Source organism: Ptychodera flava, chromosome 20 (assembly GCF_041260155.1).
Source record: "Ptychodera flava strain L36383 chromosome 20, AS_Pfla_20210202, whole genome shotgun sequence".
Taxonomy (NCBI): Eukaryota; Metazoa; Hemichordata; class Enteropneusta; family Ptychoderidae; genus Ptychodera; species Ptychodera flava.
Genome location: NC_091947.1, coordinates 27,127,398 through 27,141,531, shown reverse-complemented (window position 1 = coordinate 27,141,531; position 14,134 = coordinate 27,127,398). Strand labels below are relative to the sequence as shown.

Sequence of the window (14,134 nt, the reverse complement as noted above, 5' to 3'; positions counted from 1 at the left end):
ATTTCGATTTTATATTATGATAAATTAGCAATAAATTACCCAAGCAACGGGTATACCACTCGCTTTTGACCAGCTCACTCCACTGGGTGTGAACTTAAATGGCCTCTAATTTTAACATGTATAATGGACCTTTAGCGAATTTAAATGGTCTGCACACGGTTAAAATGAGTTTCGTCCTGTGCAAAATCTGGTGTTTGCAATATGTCTGCATACAAACTGAGGAATTCGTATGTTAAAATTCTGATGACTGGTTGAACTATTGGTGCACCGCATTCCACTTGCGTTCGTTTAAGTAAGGCAACGCGTGATATCAAGTTGAAGATTTATCAATAATTTTAACAAAAATATACATGCCGCACTTGATGGATAAGCTTGTTTCAATTAAATCGCTTGTTTCTCTCACATTCCATTGAGTAAGCTCTGTTTCCTCCGAAATTCTTCGGTTGAGTAAATCGACATAATTTATGTGTTTACCTAGGAGTTGCGTTACAGCCATTGCGAACATGCTGTAACAGAATCGTGTCTCTGATAGCCGGCTAAGCTCTGGCTTTCTGTAGGGTCACTAGTAATTACAAACAACTGGTATGTCAAAGGTTGAACAGGTGAACGTAACAAGGTGCACGTTGTGGCAAGAATTTCCAAAATAATAATAAACGTGTTGTGCATGCTTAGCGTTATAAGACCCAATTTTGTTGATTTATTGGTTACGAAATTCTGAACAGTACCGACCGAACAGCGACGCCGGTCTTGCGAGGTACTGGGGGTACATCATCGCAACTGACGCAAGAACGAAATAATGACCTTTTGACCCCTCTTATTCATTACGCAGCAAAGTTTCCACGTTGGAGGAGATCATACAAAAATTGGAACGAAATCTAGTCGTGTAGCAAACGACCCGGAGGCAAATCCCTGATGACGTCGGTGACGCAAAGACACAGAATACGATGGTTTCAATCGGGTTCGAATATTGCCTTTTCTACTCTTCAAGAAGTCCATAGTGATCCTTCATATGAAGTTGTGTAATATGGGATATATATATATATATATATATATATATATATATATATATATATATATATATATATATATATATATATATATATATATATTGCGTGTGTCTTCATCTATAGCACTGCAACAGATATTCGACATAATGAGCTTCTGTGAAAGGCAACATTTTCGTAAAATTTTCAATGTATATAAACACTGTAATTATTACAAATGTCAGGTGTTGTTATCTTGTTCATTACGTGGCCAGTTTTAAATAATGGAATGTATGTCTTTGTGTTTCACATAAGCATTTTCACATTGGTATTTCAAATATATTTTTCACTACATGTATAAGGTTTTTTCTTTAAAATAAAGCTACAAAGCGCTAGCACACATCTTTCTCTTCGATGACACCGCCCGATGCAATATGGTTGATGCGATCTCTTCACTTTATAAGAGAATCGTGATATTTCTACACTCCTTGACGTCACGGTTCCACGCTGATTGTATGACTAGAAATGTTGAATAGGGTCAGTGTCGGAAGTGACGCATTTTTGGACAAAATCGCTTTCTGACGACAAGAAAAGCAGAGTATGTACGGCATTCCTTTTCAGCGAATGTGATTATGTTGAAAATCAAAATGAGAGATATTGCTGGGTCCGGAGAACTCTACGAAGCTAGAAGGCAACTCAACAAGAAATGGAGAACATCAGTTTAAGAGGAAGTTTACTGCCCGGGCTTCGACATTTTAGAGAGCATTTTACGAAAAACAAACAAACAAACAAACATTTATCCATGGGATTAAGCTTGAGCAACCTTAATTTTCGGTTTTACTTTTCGTTCACAATTTCAAAAGATACTACAGACTGTAGGCAGCTCACTATGCCAAGCCAGTAGAACAGAAGTATTACGGCACCATACAGAAAAATCCTTTCGGCAATTGTAAAGACAAATATGTTTTGGCATCTATATACGTTGTCGAGCTACGTAAAAAAATTACAGCAAAAAAATTAAAGCAGTAAATTATTTTGTTCAGTGTGGCAAAGTTAGAACTCTACAAAATAGACTTAGGCTGAGTCCAAGAACCATCAAAGGCACATCTTTGTGTAGGCCTACTCTTTGTTGTTTTATACGAAGCTGTTGGCGTTGTCAGTTTTCTAATGGAAAATTCAAGTTTCAGTGCAAGGCTCGATAGCACAGTAGCGCGTCTGCACGGCTGCAGTTGCACCGCAACGTGTTTTATCTGTATTTTAAATTTTGTCCTCGTCAAGAGTGAAACAGGACAAGTAGATTGCAGATCGCATGATGAGAACAACGCATCAAGGAAACATGGGATAAAATGTACCCGGGAGAAGCAAAAGTTATACAAAAATAAAATTAATAAAGACAAACGGAGCGACTTTGAAAGAATTCACGATGATGTCAATATTACTGCTAAGTAATTTCCAACACGCCATGCGTAAAATAAAACACCTGGCTCTCTAGTGTGTTACAAGAAAGCCAGAAAATTTACTATTTCTGTTTCCCTGACCCTAAACGAGCAATGTCGAGATAAAACAAAGATGGATGCCATAACTGTGCTAAAATAACGTTATACATATAGCAGAAGTTGCAATAATTTTCTTTAATCACATTATGAACCAAGTCTGTAGTCTGGTGATTGGAAAGCTGTCTTTCAAAATATCGTCATTTCCGCAACCCGCAGGTTGAATATGATGTTTTGACAAAGCATATACCGCGAGTTCATGACGTGGCTGCCTAATTCCATACAGGTTTGTAACGAAACAGAAGAGACACAATAGAAACTGTTGAAAATGATTTTATGATTTTAACTTTTTTATTAAAATCACCCACTCGGACCAAGTCTGGATCTATGCGCGCATTTAGGTCTACGCCGAAGGAATCGTACAGCATAAATAGGAAGGTTTCTTTTCAAATATATTCTCAGTTTATGTTCGAAATTCCATAGTTTAAGCAAATCTGTATTGGTAAACGTTGACAAAAATCATCAAAAGATAATCCCATTACTAATAAAAAATGCTCAATGGGTGTTAAACATATTCTGAATTCAATCCCCTGTATTTCTACTTTAATGCACGCCTCAATTTTGGAAAACGTGTTCATACAGAAATGTTAATATCAAGTGCAAGGCTTTGTATATACCTTCCATCGATTCATTCTTTATTTATTTTACCATTTTGACTCAAGCAGATAAAGGAAATTCATATCTCTTTTCACATGTTCAAAGGAAATAAAAAAAAACGATGAGATATCGTCTCAATAGTGTTTGGGATATTCTGCCCATAGGCTGGCTATGTGTTTCAGTCAGTAGATTTTGCTAAATAATTTTTGTTCCTACGCCGGCATGCCTGCACGAACATGCAGTTGATGCATCTATACTGTCAAGATGGACGCTTTGTCCACTTCGCCACGACAGTGAAAGCGTTACGCAATCTGCCAGCGTTTCTCAGTTTTAAGTGCTCAATAGTGGAACCCTACAGACTCGATACAAATGTACAACATGTGAAATTTGACCACTAGCTACCGTTGCTTCGTTTTGCAGTCGATGACATCGACAACAGCCATCTGTATCCATTAGCGTCCATGGATTTGACCAACAATACTCATGAGTGCGTCCATTAGCCGGTGATCGATCAATCTATCGACGTGGTTTCCAACATGGCGGATAGACCCGGCATTGTATTCTTCACGCTATGGCAACCGAACGTAAATATAGTATGTGTTATTTTCGGCATTTGGCCGGGGCACAAATATGAGTGTAATTCGCGATTTCTGAGTTATAAAACAATTTCTGTTCACTTTCACTGCATTTATGTAACGAGTATATGTGGAATATTAACCCTGCGCAGATCGGGAGAGAGCGACCATACATACAAGTGTAAGGACTTAGTTGGAGTGTAATCTTATACTTGTAGTTGGGGAAAGTGTTAGAGTCGTCAATTAAGAAATCGTGGGCTCAGGCCCTGTGTCATAACCTGGTGAACCATTCGACGTTTAATTCGGTGTATTGGATTGAGCTGGCAAATAGCCACTATCGTTAATTCCGGTCACCAGGTGATCTGAGCGGTGAATGTGTATTGATTCACCCAGTATTGTTTACGCAGTGCAATCCGTACGAAGCGCGTCGACGTCGACTTACCTGCAATAAGACGTATTCTAAAAACTTCTCACATCACTTTGTGCAGCCGGGTGTTCTGCTGCAATGGAGCACAGTGGATCCCCTGCAAACACAATCTAGAGTGGCAAATCGACACACTGTAGATTCGATGCTGCTTCCTACGTCACTTTCTCAAATGCGCTCTTGCAGATGTATTGTGCTGCCCAGATCTCACGCATGGCACGTTCAAAGGAGTCGGCCCGGTTTTCTATTCTTCAACCCAAGCCTATTCATCACGAGGTGACTAAACGGTGTCTTTAACGGCTGCGCAGTGAACACCGATCTACAGTTGCAAGGAAAGTGTCAACATTTGATTGCCTTACGATACAATAACAACAACAATTTAACACAAATATCTATAGCAGCAATAGAAAGAGATTATACTATAATAATATTATGATGCCATTATTATTGCTTAAAACTAAACTAATTCTTTATTTTCGGTCGCCCATCGGATGCGAGGTTTGTAATGACATCATAAGATTAATTTCATTTTACAACACGCGTATAGGCACGTGTTATATTTAAACCTTCTTTTTTGGTTGGACCTTTAGCTAAATGATCCATTACTATCACGCGTTTCACTTCTAGAGGCGCCCTTTATGTTTGGCAAACACGTTCAGCCCGTGATATTTTTTCACAGGGTACATAACGATAAAATACAGCCTTCAGTCTTCTTTGTAGCGAATCACGAAAATAAATGACCTATACACTGCAGTAAGATCAACGCTCCATCTCAGCTCTCAGATACATTTGTATCGTTACGAAAACTCAATTTCGTCGAAAACTGCTGCATATAAAAGTCAGGCAAATAGATCACATCTTCGTTGGTGAACTTCTTAAAACACATTGTAGACCGATTAATAATGGTAGAAGTTACCTGTCAAGCTACGGTCCCTTAGGACTAATCTTTCCATCCTAATTATGTGTTTGTTCGTAGAATATATATATTTCTAATGTGCTATATTTTAGTATATTAAATGACTTTAAGGAAAATTAAATATTAATAAATCTGTTGAAATATTATTAAAGGGCCAGAAGCTATAACTTTTGAATATCTTCCACTATCCACATACTATCGCGTGTCAACTTCAAGTTCTTGTTCAACCCGTCCCCCTACCTCCCCCAAGATTTGAAAGCCACCATTCAGCTGGTCGGGACGTACAAGTAAAGTACAGGTTTACTTTTTACGTTTGAATATAAATGTGGACTAAAATTCACTAGTACTGTGCAGTCTCCACGTGCATGGGCTGAGTTGACATGTTGAATGCTATGTATTTCAACATGCCTTGAGAAACAAGAAACGGCAGTGATATTTTAAAAACAAAAAGAATGAAAATAACCATCAAAAGGTACGGCTAATGGCCCTTTAAGTTGGTCAATACTTTGGGATACATTTGAATCTTTCCTCACTGATTTTTGTTAACCTCTTCGATGAAAATACAGAAATACATCTTGAAGGGCAACCACATCGAGAGAGAGAGAGAGAGAGAGAGAGAGAGAGAGAGAGAGAGAGAGAGAGAGAGAGAGAGAGAGAGAGAGAGAGAGAGGTGAACTCATTCAAAAGTAATAGATGTTTTGAAGGAAGCATTCCTAGGCCAACTTTGGCGTGTGAAAGCAAAAACAGCCAAATAACCTTTCTTGCCGGAACGGCAGACAATACAGAAAGCAAACCATCTAATGATAGGCTGACCGTCATGCTTTGTTCTTATGTCGATGGATGAATGAAGGGCCGTAGGAAGTAGCTTTCATTTTGCGTCTTCGCTCTGAGGGGTTAATTTTATGCCACAAATTGGTCAGCGAATAAACCTACCTTGTGGTCAAGATATTCGGATTAGTCAGCGCATAAACCTACCTTGTGGTCAAGATATTCGAATTAGTCAGCGAATAAACCTACCTTGTGGTCAAGATATTCGGAACTGCGGTTGAACTTGTTAACATCTATCGAACTGGAAGCAAAGCGACACTGACAGCGAAGAGTGTTCAATCCAGGATGAATAGAAAAGCGGAATATTTCCATGGAAATAACATTTCACATTTCAAGTACAACGTTGCCTAGCAACGACATGAAATTACATCTGATTCACATCAGGCACCAAGGATCATCAAATCGCGTGACCACGCGTATTGAAGCAAATGCCTTGTTAATTTTGGCATTTTAGAAGCTCCACAAATTCACGGTCAGAAGTTGTAACCAAACACGCTGCGGAGACAATGTGTGATAGCAGACTACTAATGCAAGGACAACAACAAAAGGAGCGTGTCAAAGGTCAAGTGCCCTTTAATTTAGATTGATAGAGAGATATAGAGATAACTGACCAAGTGAAATCGTATAATGCTAAAAATTTCCCCGGGGAAAAATAATCGTTTTTGTTGACGTGTTTTTAAATGTAGTTCCCATTATTACAACATCTCTTCATCACGTTAATGGCCACAGTCATCACATGCCACCGTTGCATGCCCCTCAACTCACAGGCCACCCTCCCCCCATTCTGGCCATCGATCTCGATCGTTTATTACATTGAGTGAAATGCCCTTATCATACTCAATGAACGGAATTCATGGTCCAGAAACGACCGTTCATCCCTGTGCAAGTGACCAACCACATCTCGGAACGGCTCCAGGTCCTCCTCTTTTTATCATTATCTTGTTTTCGAGCTTACATTAGCATTGTTATTCAGCATCTTGTATCATTTTTTAGTGCTTTAAACAGAATTCGACGTTTTAACATGAAATATACCCAGTACATAGAGCCATATGCTTTCTTCAATATATAAACAATTATGGTAGACGAACGCCTATCAATGCAGTATTGGTAGCGGCGCAGTATCATGCTCTGCATACTTCACAATGACTTGCAAGTAGAAACGCAAGTTACGTGTAATATTATTGAAATTTTATCATTTTCATGAAATTTAAACGAAACGGTCGATTTGGGAAGCCATTTTAAGGTAAATTGCGCTTTTGGACAGATATTCGGACTCTCAAATTTTTCAGGTCCACCACTTGTTAAGGCTTATTTTAAAGATCTCGGAGTAAGAAAAACATTCACCGCCTCAAAAGTGAAAGATTTAAACTTTTGCTCAAACTTTCTTCAATGAAACTTTCAGTCCGAAAAGAATTGCAAACTTTTTTTTGAGTCTGAGTATTTGTCTCCAAGGAGCATTATAAGTTAGGCCTAAACTATGTCAGATTCATCAAATCAAAGGTGAAATATATCGACCGAAAAGTATTTCTCGTGACTAGAAATATTCTTCCACGTCTCACACGTGACGATAGACAGCTTTGGCTACACGTTTTAGGTGAACGTGAACGTGCAGAATCCACGTTGGCGTTGGCGTACACGTTCACGTGCACAAATCATCGTGTGGCTACGCGTCACGTCACCCGTTCGTGCACAGGGGATTCAATCTCCGATGATGACGATGATGATGATTAAATATTTAAAAATGAAGATAAATAAACATATATTTGGACTCAGTAAATTTGTTGTTATTGTTGTTGTTATTGTTGTTGTCGTTGTTGATACTATTTGCAGAAAAGAACAAAGTATGCGCTGCAAATTTCAACACAGCCTAACTATAGGCCTACATGTGCGTCGCAAATTCAACACAGCCTAACTATGGCCAAAATGGAGTCAGCGTGGACTCTCTCTCGTGCCGCGCAACAAAACAAACGTAGCCACTGACGTTTATTACAGACAAAACATACAGACAATGTAGCAAATATCATGAAATCTTGTTTGTTGAAAAGGCGTGCTGGCGTTACCAGGACTCAGTGTTTTGAACGTGTTGATTTCACCATGGATGTTAGATAAACATATCCATGTTCAGAACAAAAACTAATGAAAAAAGTTAAATTTCAATATTTCAACGATTTTATCCAAGTCAGAAATGAAGGCGTTCCGTTTTTTGGGAAAAATTGACCCTAAGCATGGATAGGGTCTATAGAAAGACTAAAATTTTAAAACAAGAACATGCAAGAAAATGTCAAGAAGTTCGTAAGCCTGGCAATACCAGTCGTGTTCCTTGCCACTCAAGGTGTTTGTGGATACGATGGTGGAGGTTCTTTGGGATTCATTCATCGGTACGGATACTAGTCGCTGATGTGTTTAGCGGGAGAGGGGTGGAGGAGTCGGTCAAAGTCACAGTCGCTGACGGTGTGCTCGCTGTTGTTGGAATGTCACCTGGACATTGATAATAGACGTACGGTGATGAAGTTGGCATCTCACAATACGGATAAGATGTGTAGTACTGGCAATACGAAGGCAGCAATCTAAATTGAGCTGCGTGCTGCGGAGATTGCTCGGTTGACGCTATCCCACTTTCGCCGAAGCTAACATCATCCTCGATCGGGCGTTTATGTAGATTCGGGCGCAGGAAACGCGATACCGCGCCGTTCAAGCTCTTTCTGTACAGGATTTACCATATTTTTTGTTTCATTCTCAAACCCATTGTATTTTTTCACCATCGACACAATAATTGAATGCCATCTCTTACTCTCTCTTTTTTTGACGAATCAGGATTTAGTTATCCGGGAGTTTGTAATAGCCTGTACGGAAATGCAGCTATCGGCACTCGCTGTGTTGAAATACAGCGGTACGCTAAACAACCAAATGTAACGCTGAATCTACTTGTCAGCGCCCATATGCGGTCATGCAAACGTAGTGGATGGGGCGTTTGACACTGATTCGTTTCTAGGCAGCAAATTCGGTAATGGACGATGGTAGGCCTACTCCTTCGCTCATGGTTGGCGACGTCGTCATTGTTGACAATTGCCCAACTCATCACAATCGTGGAGGTGAACTTTTGGCACAATTCTTGGATCACATGGGAATACAGTACCTTTTCACGCCAACTTACTCGCCTGACTTCAACGCAGCTGAGTATGTTTTCGGACTATGTAAAAGACCGATATTCAGGCATTTGTTTGAGGACAATAAGCAATATGCTGTCCTGCGCGCAGTAATGGAAATTACGCCTGGTGATTGCTTCTGCTTTTATCGCAAAGTTGGCTACGTGACCATGTAGTTTTTCCTTGGAAATAGGTCCTTTTCCTGGGAACGAACCAGGTAACCCTAGAAAGACGGTTGCGGTTTTTCTGTCATTTCATTTTACAGTCTGCAGTATACATGTATATCTCGCTGGAATGATGAATGTTTTCAGTGTGTTTCCAATTAATCCGTCTGTAGAGAAATTCTGCACACGTAATTATTTGTTACAAAAAGGATACAAATTGAATCTTTTGTTTGATTTGTGCGATTGTTTGATGGCGTTTGATGGGTGTTCTGTCTGAAAAAAACGTCAGTGAATGCGTTTACTTTGTTGCGTGGCACAACAGAGAGTCCAAGCTGACTCCGTCTTGGCTATATACATGTGCGTTGCTGCCTAACTATACATGTGCGTTGCAAATTCAATACAGCCTAACAATGTAATGTTAGGCTGTATTGAATTTGCAACGCACATCATAGTTAGGCAGCAACGCACATGTATAGTTAGGCTGTATTGAATTTGCAACGCACATGTATAGTTAGGCTGTGTTGAATTTGCGACGCACATGTAGGCCTATAGTTAGGCTGTGTTGAAATTTGCAGCGCATACTTTGTTCTTTTCTGCAAATAGTATCAACAACGACAACAACAATAACAACAACAATAACAACAAATTTACTGAGTCCAAATATATGTTTATTTATCTTCATTTTTAAATATTTAATCATCATCATCGTCATCATCGGAGATTGAATCCCCTGTGGTTCGTGTGGCACTCGCAAATAATAGACAGGTTTGGCTACACGTTTTACGTAAATGTGAGGGCGTAGAATCAACATCATACATAGGGATTAACTCGATGGTTACCGGATACGCCGTCACCGGGGACGACTATGCGAATCGACGAAATTTCGAAAGAAATTTCAAATATAAATAACGAAAAATACACAAATATCTTTGAGTATGTCACTATCACATATCCGACTAACAACGTGTATGAATGATTCACAGTTTATATCATGTTTTGCTACCTAAAGACGAGAATACATTTACACGTTTACAAATTACGTGAAAACAGCTGTCTCCTACCCACGTACATATGCGACGCCGGCTCCGTGTACGTCGAGAACTTACGCACAAGTCAATGACGTCATCGCCGAAATTCGTGACGTTCGCGTCCACGTTCAAGTAAAACATGTAGCCAAACCTGTCTACCATCGAACTAAAACGATCCGTTTAACTGCCTTACGAGGGTTGTAATTTGTGCAAGCCGAATTGTTCTTTCATTGTCGTCTGCGTGCGACGTTTTTCTCGAAGATACTTGCTAAAAGACGTCAGTTGTTTGCAACTATTGAAAGTTTCTTAAAAGACAGGTTACAATAATCATCCCCAAAAAAACTTCTCTCGTCAGTGTGTAGGTTTGTTTTTGCGTAGATTGAGTCATCGTTCGAGTATATTATCGAGACATGATTCTCCTGAACTGTGTCCACAAGACGCTATTTCAAGAACACATGGCCCGGAGCTTTAAAGTAGTATGCGCCTCGAAAGAGAAATACTTAAACTTTTGCTTAAAGTTTTCCTCAATGAAATTTTTTAACCATACTCTTACCTAATCAAGAATAAAAATCAGGTTAACCTAGCAAAATTTGGTACTACCTACCTTTTACCCGTATTCGAAATTCAAAATGGCCGCCATCCCTGATTCAACCCTAAAGGGAAATAGAATTTTCGAAAAACTAAGACAGTGAAACGTTTTCTTACTCCAAAAGCTTTAGAATGAGCCCCAACCAGTGGTAGATGGGTAAAAAATTGTATAAATGTGAGAGTTCTAATATCTGTCCCGAGGCAAATTCTACCTTAAATTAAGAATGGAGTTCATTAATTCATAAATAAAGTCGCAAAACACAACTGATGTCTTTGTTGATGCTGCGTTCATTAGGTGTATGTCTAGCTTATATACAAAGTAACGTGCTGTTTGAATTATGTTTCGTCAAGATGGAGTCAACGAATGCTACGATGGATGCTTTAATCTTGTGTGGGTTGTTTCCAAAGTCTTGGAGGAATATGTTGTTACTTCCATAGCATGAGACACTGCGTGAACACGTTTGATCATAGACAGAGGAAGTGCTTTTACTGTCTCACTTCTCCGTTTGTTCTTGTCCTGGTGAAAGTAATATATTTATTGCAGAACATCGACTGATTAGAACGATGGGCGACTTAAACAGCCCGAGGCTTGAGTTGAGGCTCATGTGGTACCGTGGCATTGTTTGCCTGTGAGAGGCAATGAGACAGATAGAAATTGTTGACAATGTAAAAATAATTAGAAGGAAAATAGCAGTCAACCGATCAGCCAGTACCCAGCTGCAGGTCTCGCTTGCAAGGCCCTCGGGGCGATTACTTTGAGTCTAGACTAATGATGTCTGTGTTAAGGTGGAATATGCCACCAGTACTTATGTAGGACTTTAAAATTTCTATAGTACTTTTCTGATCAGGGGTTCGCTTGGACCCACTATGAAGTTCGTGGAGTTGATGAAATTTTTCTATCTTGATTTTCGTGAAAATCGAAAATCGAATTTTCTCCGAAGAGGACAACAGCCGTTTAGCTGCAATACAGTAGTTCGAGGTTTTGCCTGGGTATTTGGGTCGGACGGCAAAACCTCGAGCTCAGTACTGTACTGTAGCTAGCAACCGTTTTGAATTTCAGATGTCGGTAAATGTCAGGTAGTTTGTTTCGCCAGCACCGAAATTGGAATTTTGTCAAAGAGAATGGTTAAAATAACCTTGAGGAAAGTTTGAACAACAATCTACGTCTTTCAGTTTCGAGGCGCGCAATAAATTGCTTCAGTTTTACCAAAGTACCAATTTTAGCAGTCGATGGCGCCGCGAGCGGCGAGGAACGAAGCGCGCCTCCTCTCGCCGCTGGCGGCGGCATAGGAATTGATAGAAGTTCCAAAATGTCACGTAATCCTCTCATCAAAAGAGAAAGTTCATTCTTTGAATTGAAAAATCATGACTTTCATGAAGTGAATATTTAGAGAGGCACATAGCAGACCTGACACTATCACACTATCAGCAAGTAGAACTCTAAACAGGCTGTTGCATCTTATACAAATACTGAAGGAATGTGAACAAGTTTCTTTCAATTGAAACACGTGATATATTTTGGGCGTCATTTGATATATATGACACTGGACTTTAAATGCCGCATTCAATATCAAGTCAGCCATATGTTCTGTGCATCGATGTGACAGTACATTGCTTTCACAGAGCAAGGTTTGTGTTAGAAATGTTATGGCAATGATATTGTTTTGTGTGTAACATCAACTTTGCAACAGCTATGCAAACTGAAGTCTTTTGTTTTTGAACTGGATGAATATTCTTGCAGGTGTTACCAAGGTGACTTTGTACACCTAATGTTTACTGGCTGAAAAGAACAGCCTCAGGATGCGACATTATTTGAAAAATGATATCTACTCGTTAAGGTAGAATGTGCCTCAGGGACAGGTGTTTGGACTCCCAAACTTTTACAATTCTTTTCTGATCTACCACTTGTTGGGGTTCATTTTAAAGCTCTTGGTGTAAGAAAGTTTTTCAAAGTCTTAGTTTTTCGAAAATTATATTTTTACTTATAGAGTTAACACATGAATGGCGACAATATTGCATTCCAAATATTGTTAAATCTTGGGTAATTTGTGTCTGTAGTACCAAAATTTGCACGGTGAACCCAGATTTTTATTCTTGATTTTGAAAGAGAATGGTTGAAATATTCCTTGAGGAAAGTGTGAGTAAAACTTTTTTCTTTCACTTTCAAGGCGCATACCTTTAGATGGAAGTTGCCCTTCACAACTTCATTTCCTTTCTTCCTGTTTAGCCCTTTCATCACAATTGTTTAACCTAAAACCTATTGATTTCAATGGTGGGTGTGGACTCGAGGGTTGAACGGGATAAACCATTCACCAAGCACATGGATACGTGTGTTGCACGCATACAAACTATCCTGACAATTTATCATATTCACCACATGAGGGCGCACTTTATTGGGTAATCCACTGATGGAGAGATAGTTGGAGTCACGGGGCGATACAGTGCCGTAGGCACTGTTTCTCAAAAATGGACAAAGCATAAAGTACAAAGGGAACAGAGAAAGATCAAGTGTAAAAAGTACAATGTGTCAAGTTGATGCTAAATCATAAAAAAGTATGGAATGTCAAGAGAGAGAGCTTCAGAGTCTATACACAGACACATGGATTAGTACTTGATGTAAAATTTGCCCTTCATTCTGACTTATGATTGAAGACTACAAATAATCAGATACAACTTTGGAAAAAAAGACTTGGAAATTTGATGTGATCTCATGTCTTTTATATCTTTGGTCAAGAATGCTGTCTCAAATTACACACCAGATAATCCAAAAAGTTCAGTCTAAAATGGATGCTGCGGCTGAAAGTTGGAAGTAAAGACCTTCACCTTGGCAGTGGCTTGGCAAACAGTAAAGCAAAGTTTTCATCTGATTGTTACACTTTCTACAAAACTTATACATTTCACATGAAAACATAAATTTGACATTATACAAATTGATGACTTTGGTTGTCTATATATCTTTACATAGAAAAGTCTAGATGTACTTTCATGATTGAGAAGGCCATCTGTAAGAACATCAAACACTGTCATTAAGTACCGGTAGTTTCCATTTATTTGCTTGCTTTACTTTTGTATTACAATTGACTGTTGTACCACATTTAAGAATGACGTTAACACAAATCTTAGCACTTATATGAATTGTTTGGAAAAATAAAACTTTGGTAAACATGGTGGAAGCTGATACAGTTGATGGATTGAAACCTGCCATGTATGAAGCTGGACAATAACATGATTTTTATTGACTTTAAAAATACTGTTGGAACAGACCAAGCCAAATGGGTGGAAATACGTATGGTTTAGGCTCAATACTGCTTTTCACTGAGTTGGCTGATGGG

At 39.1% G+C, this 14,134-nt stretch overlaps 1 protein-coding gene across 1 annotated transcript in view; it reads right to left on the bottom strand.

Moving 5' to 3' along the window:
- LOC139120460 (uncharacterized) overlaps positions 1–4,453 on the bottom strand; it is a 31,882-nt gene extending 27,429 nt beyond the window's left edge. Inside the window, exon 1 of the mRNA XM_070684908.1 lies at positions 4,151–4,453. The gene's annotated coding sequence lies outside the window, so the exon portion shown is untranslated. The remainder of the gene's footprint in view (positions 1–4,150) is intronic.
- Between the last annotated feature and the right edge of the window lie 9,681 nt (positions 4,454–14,134).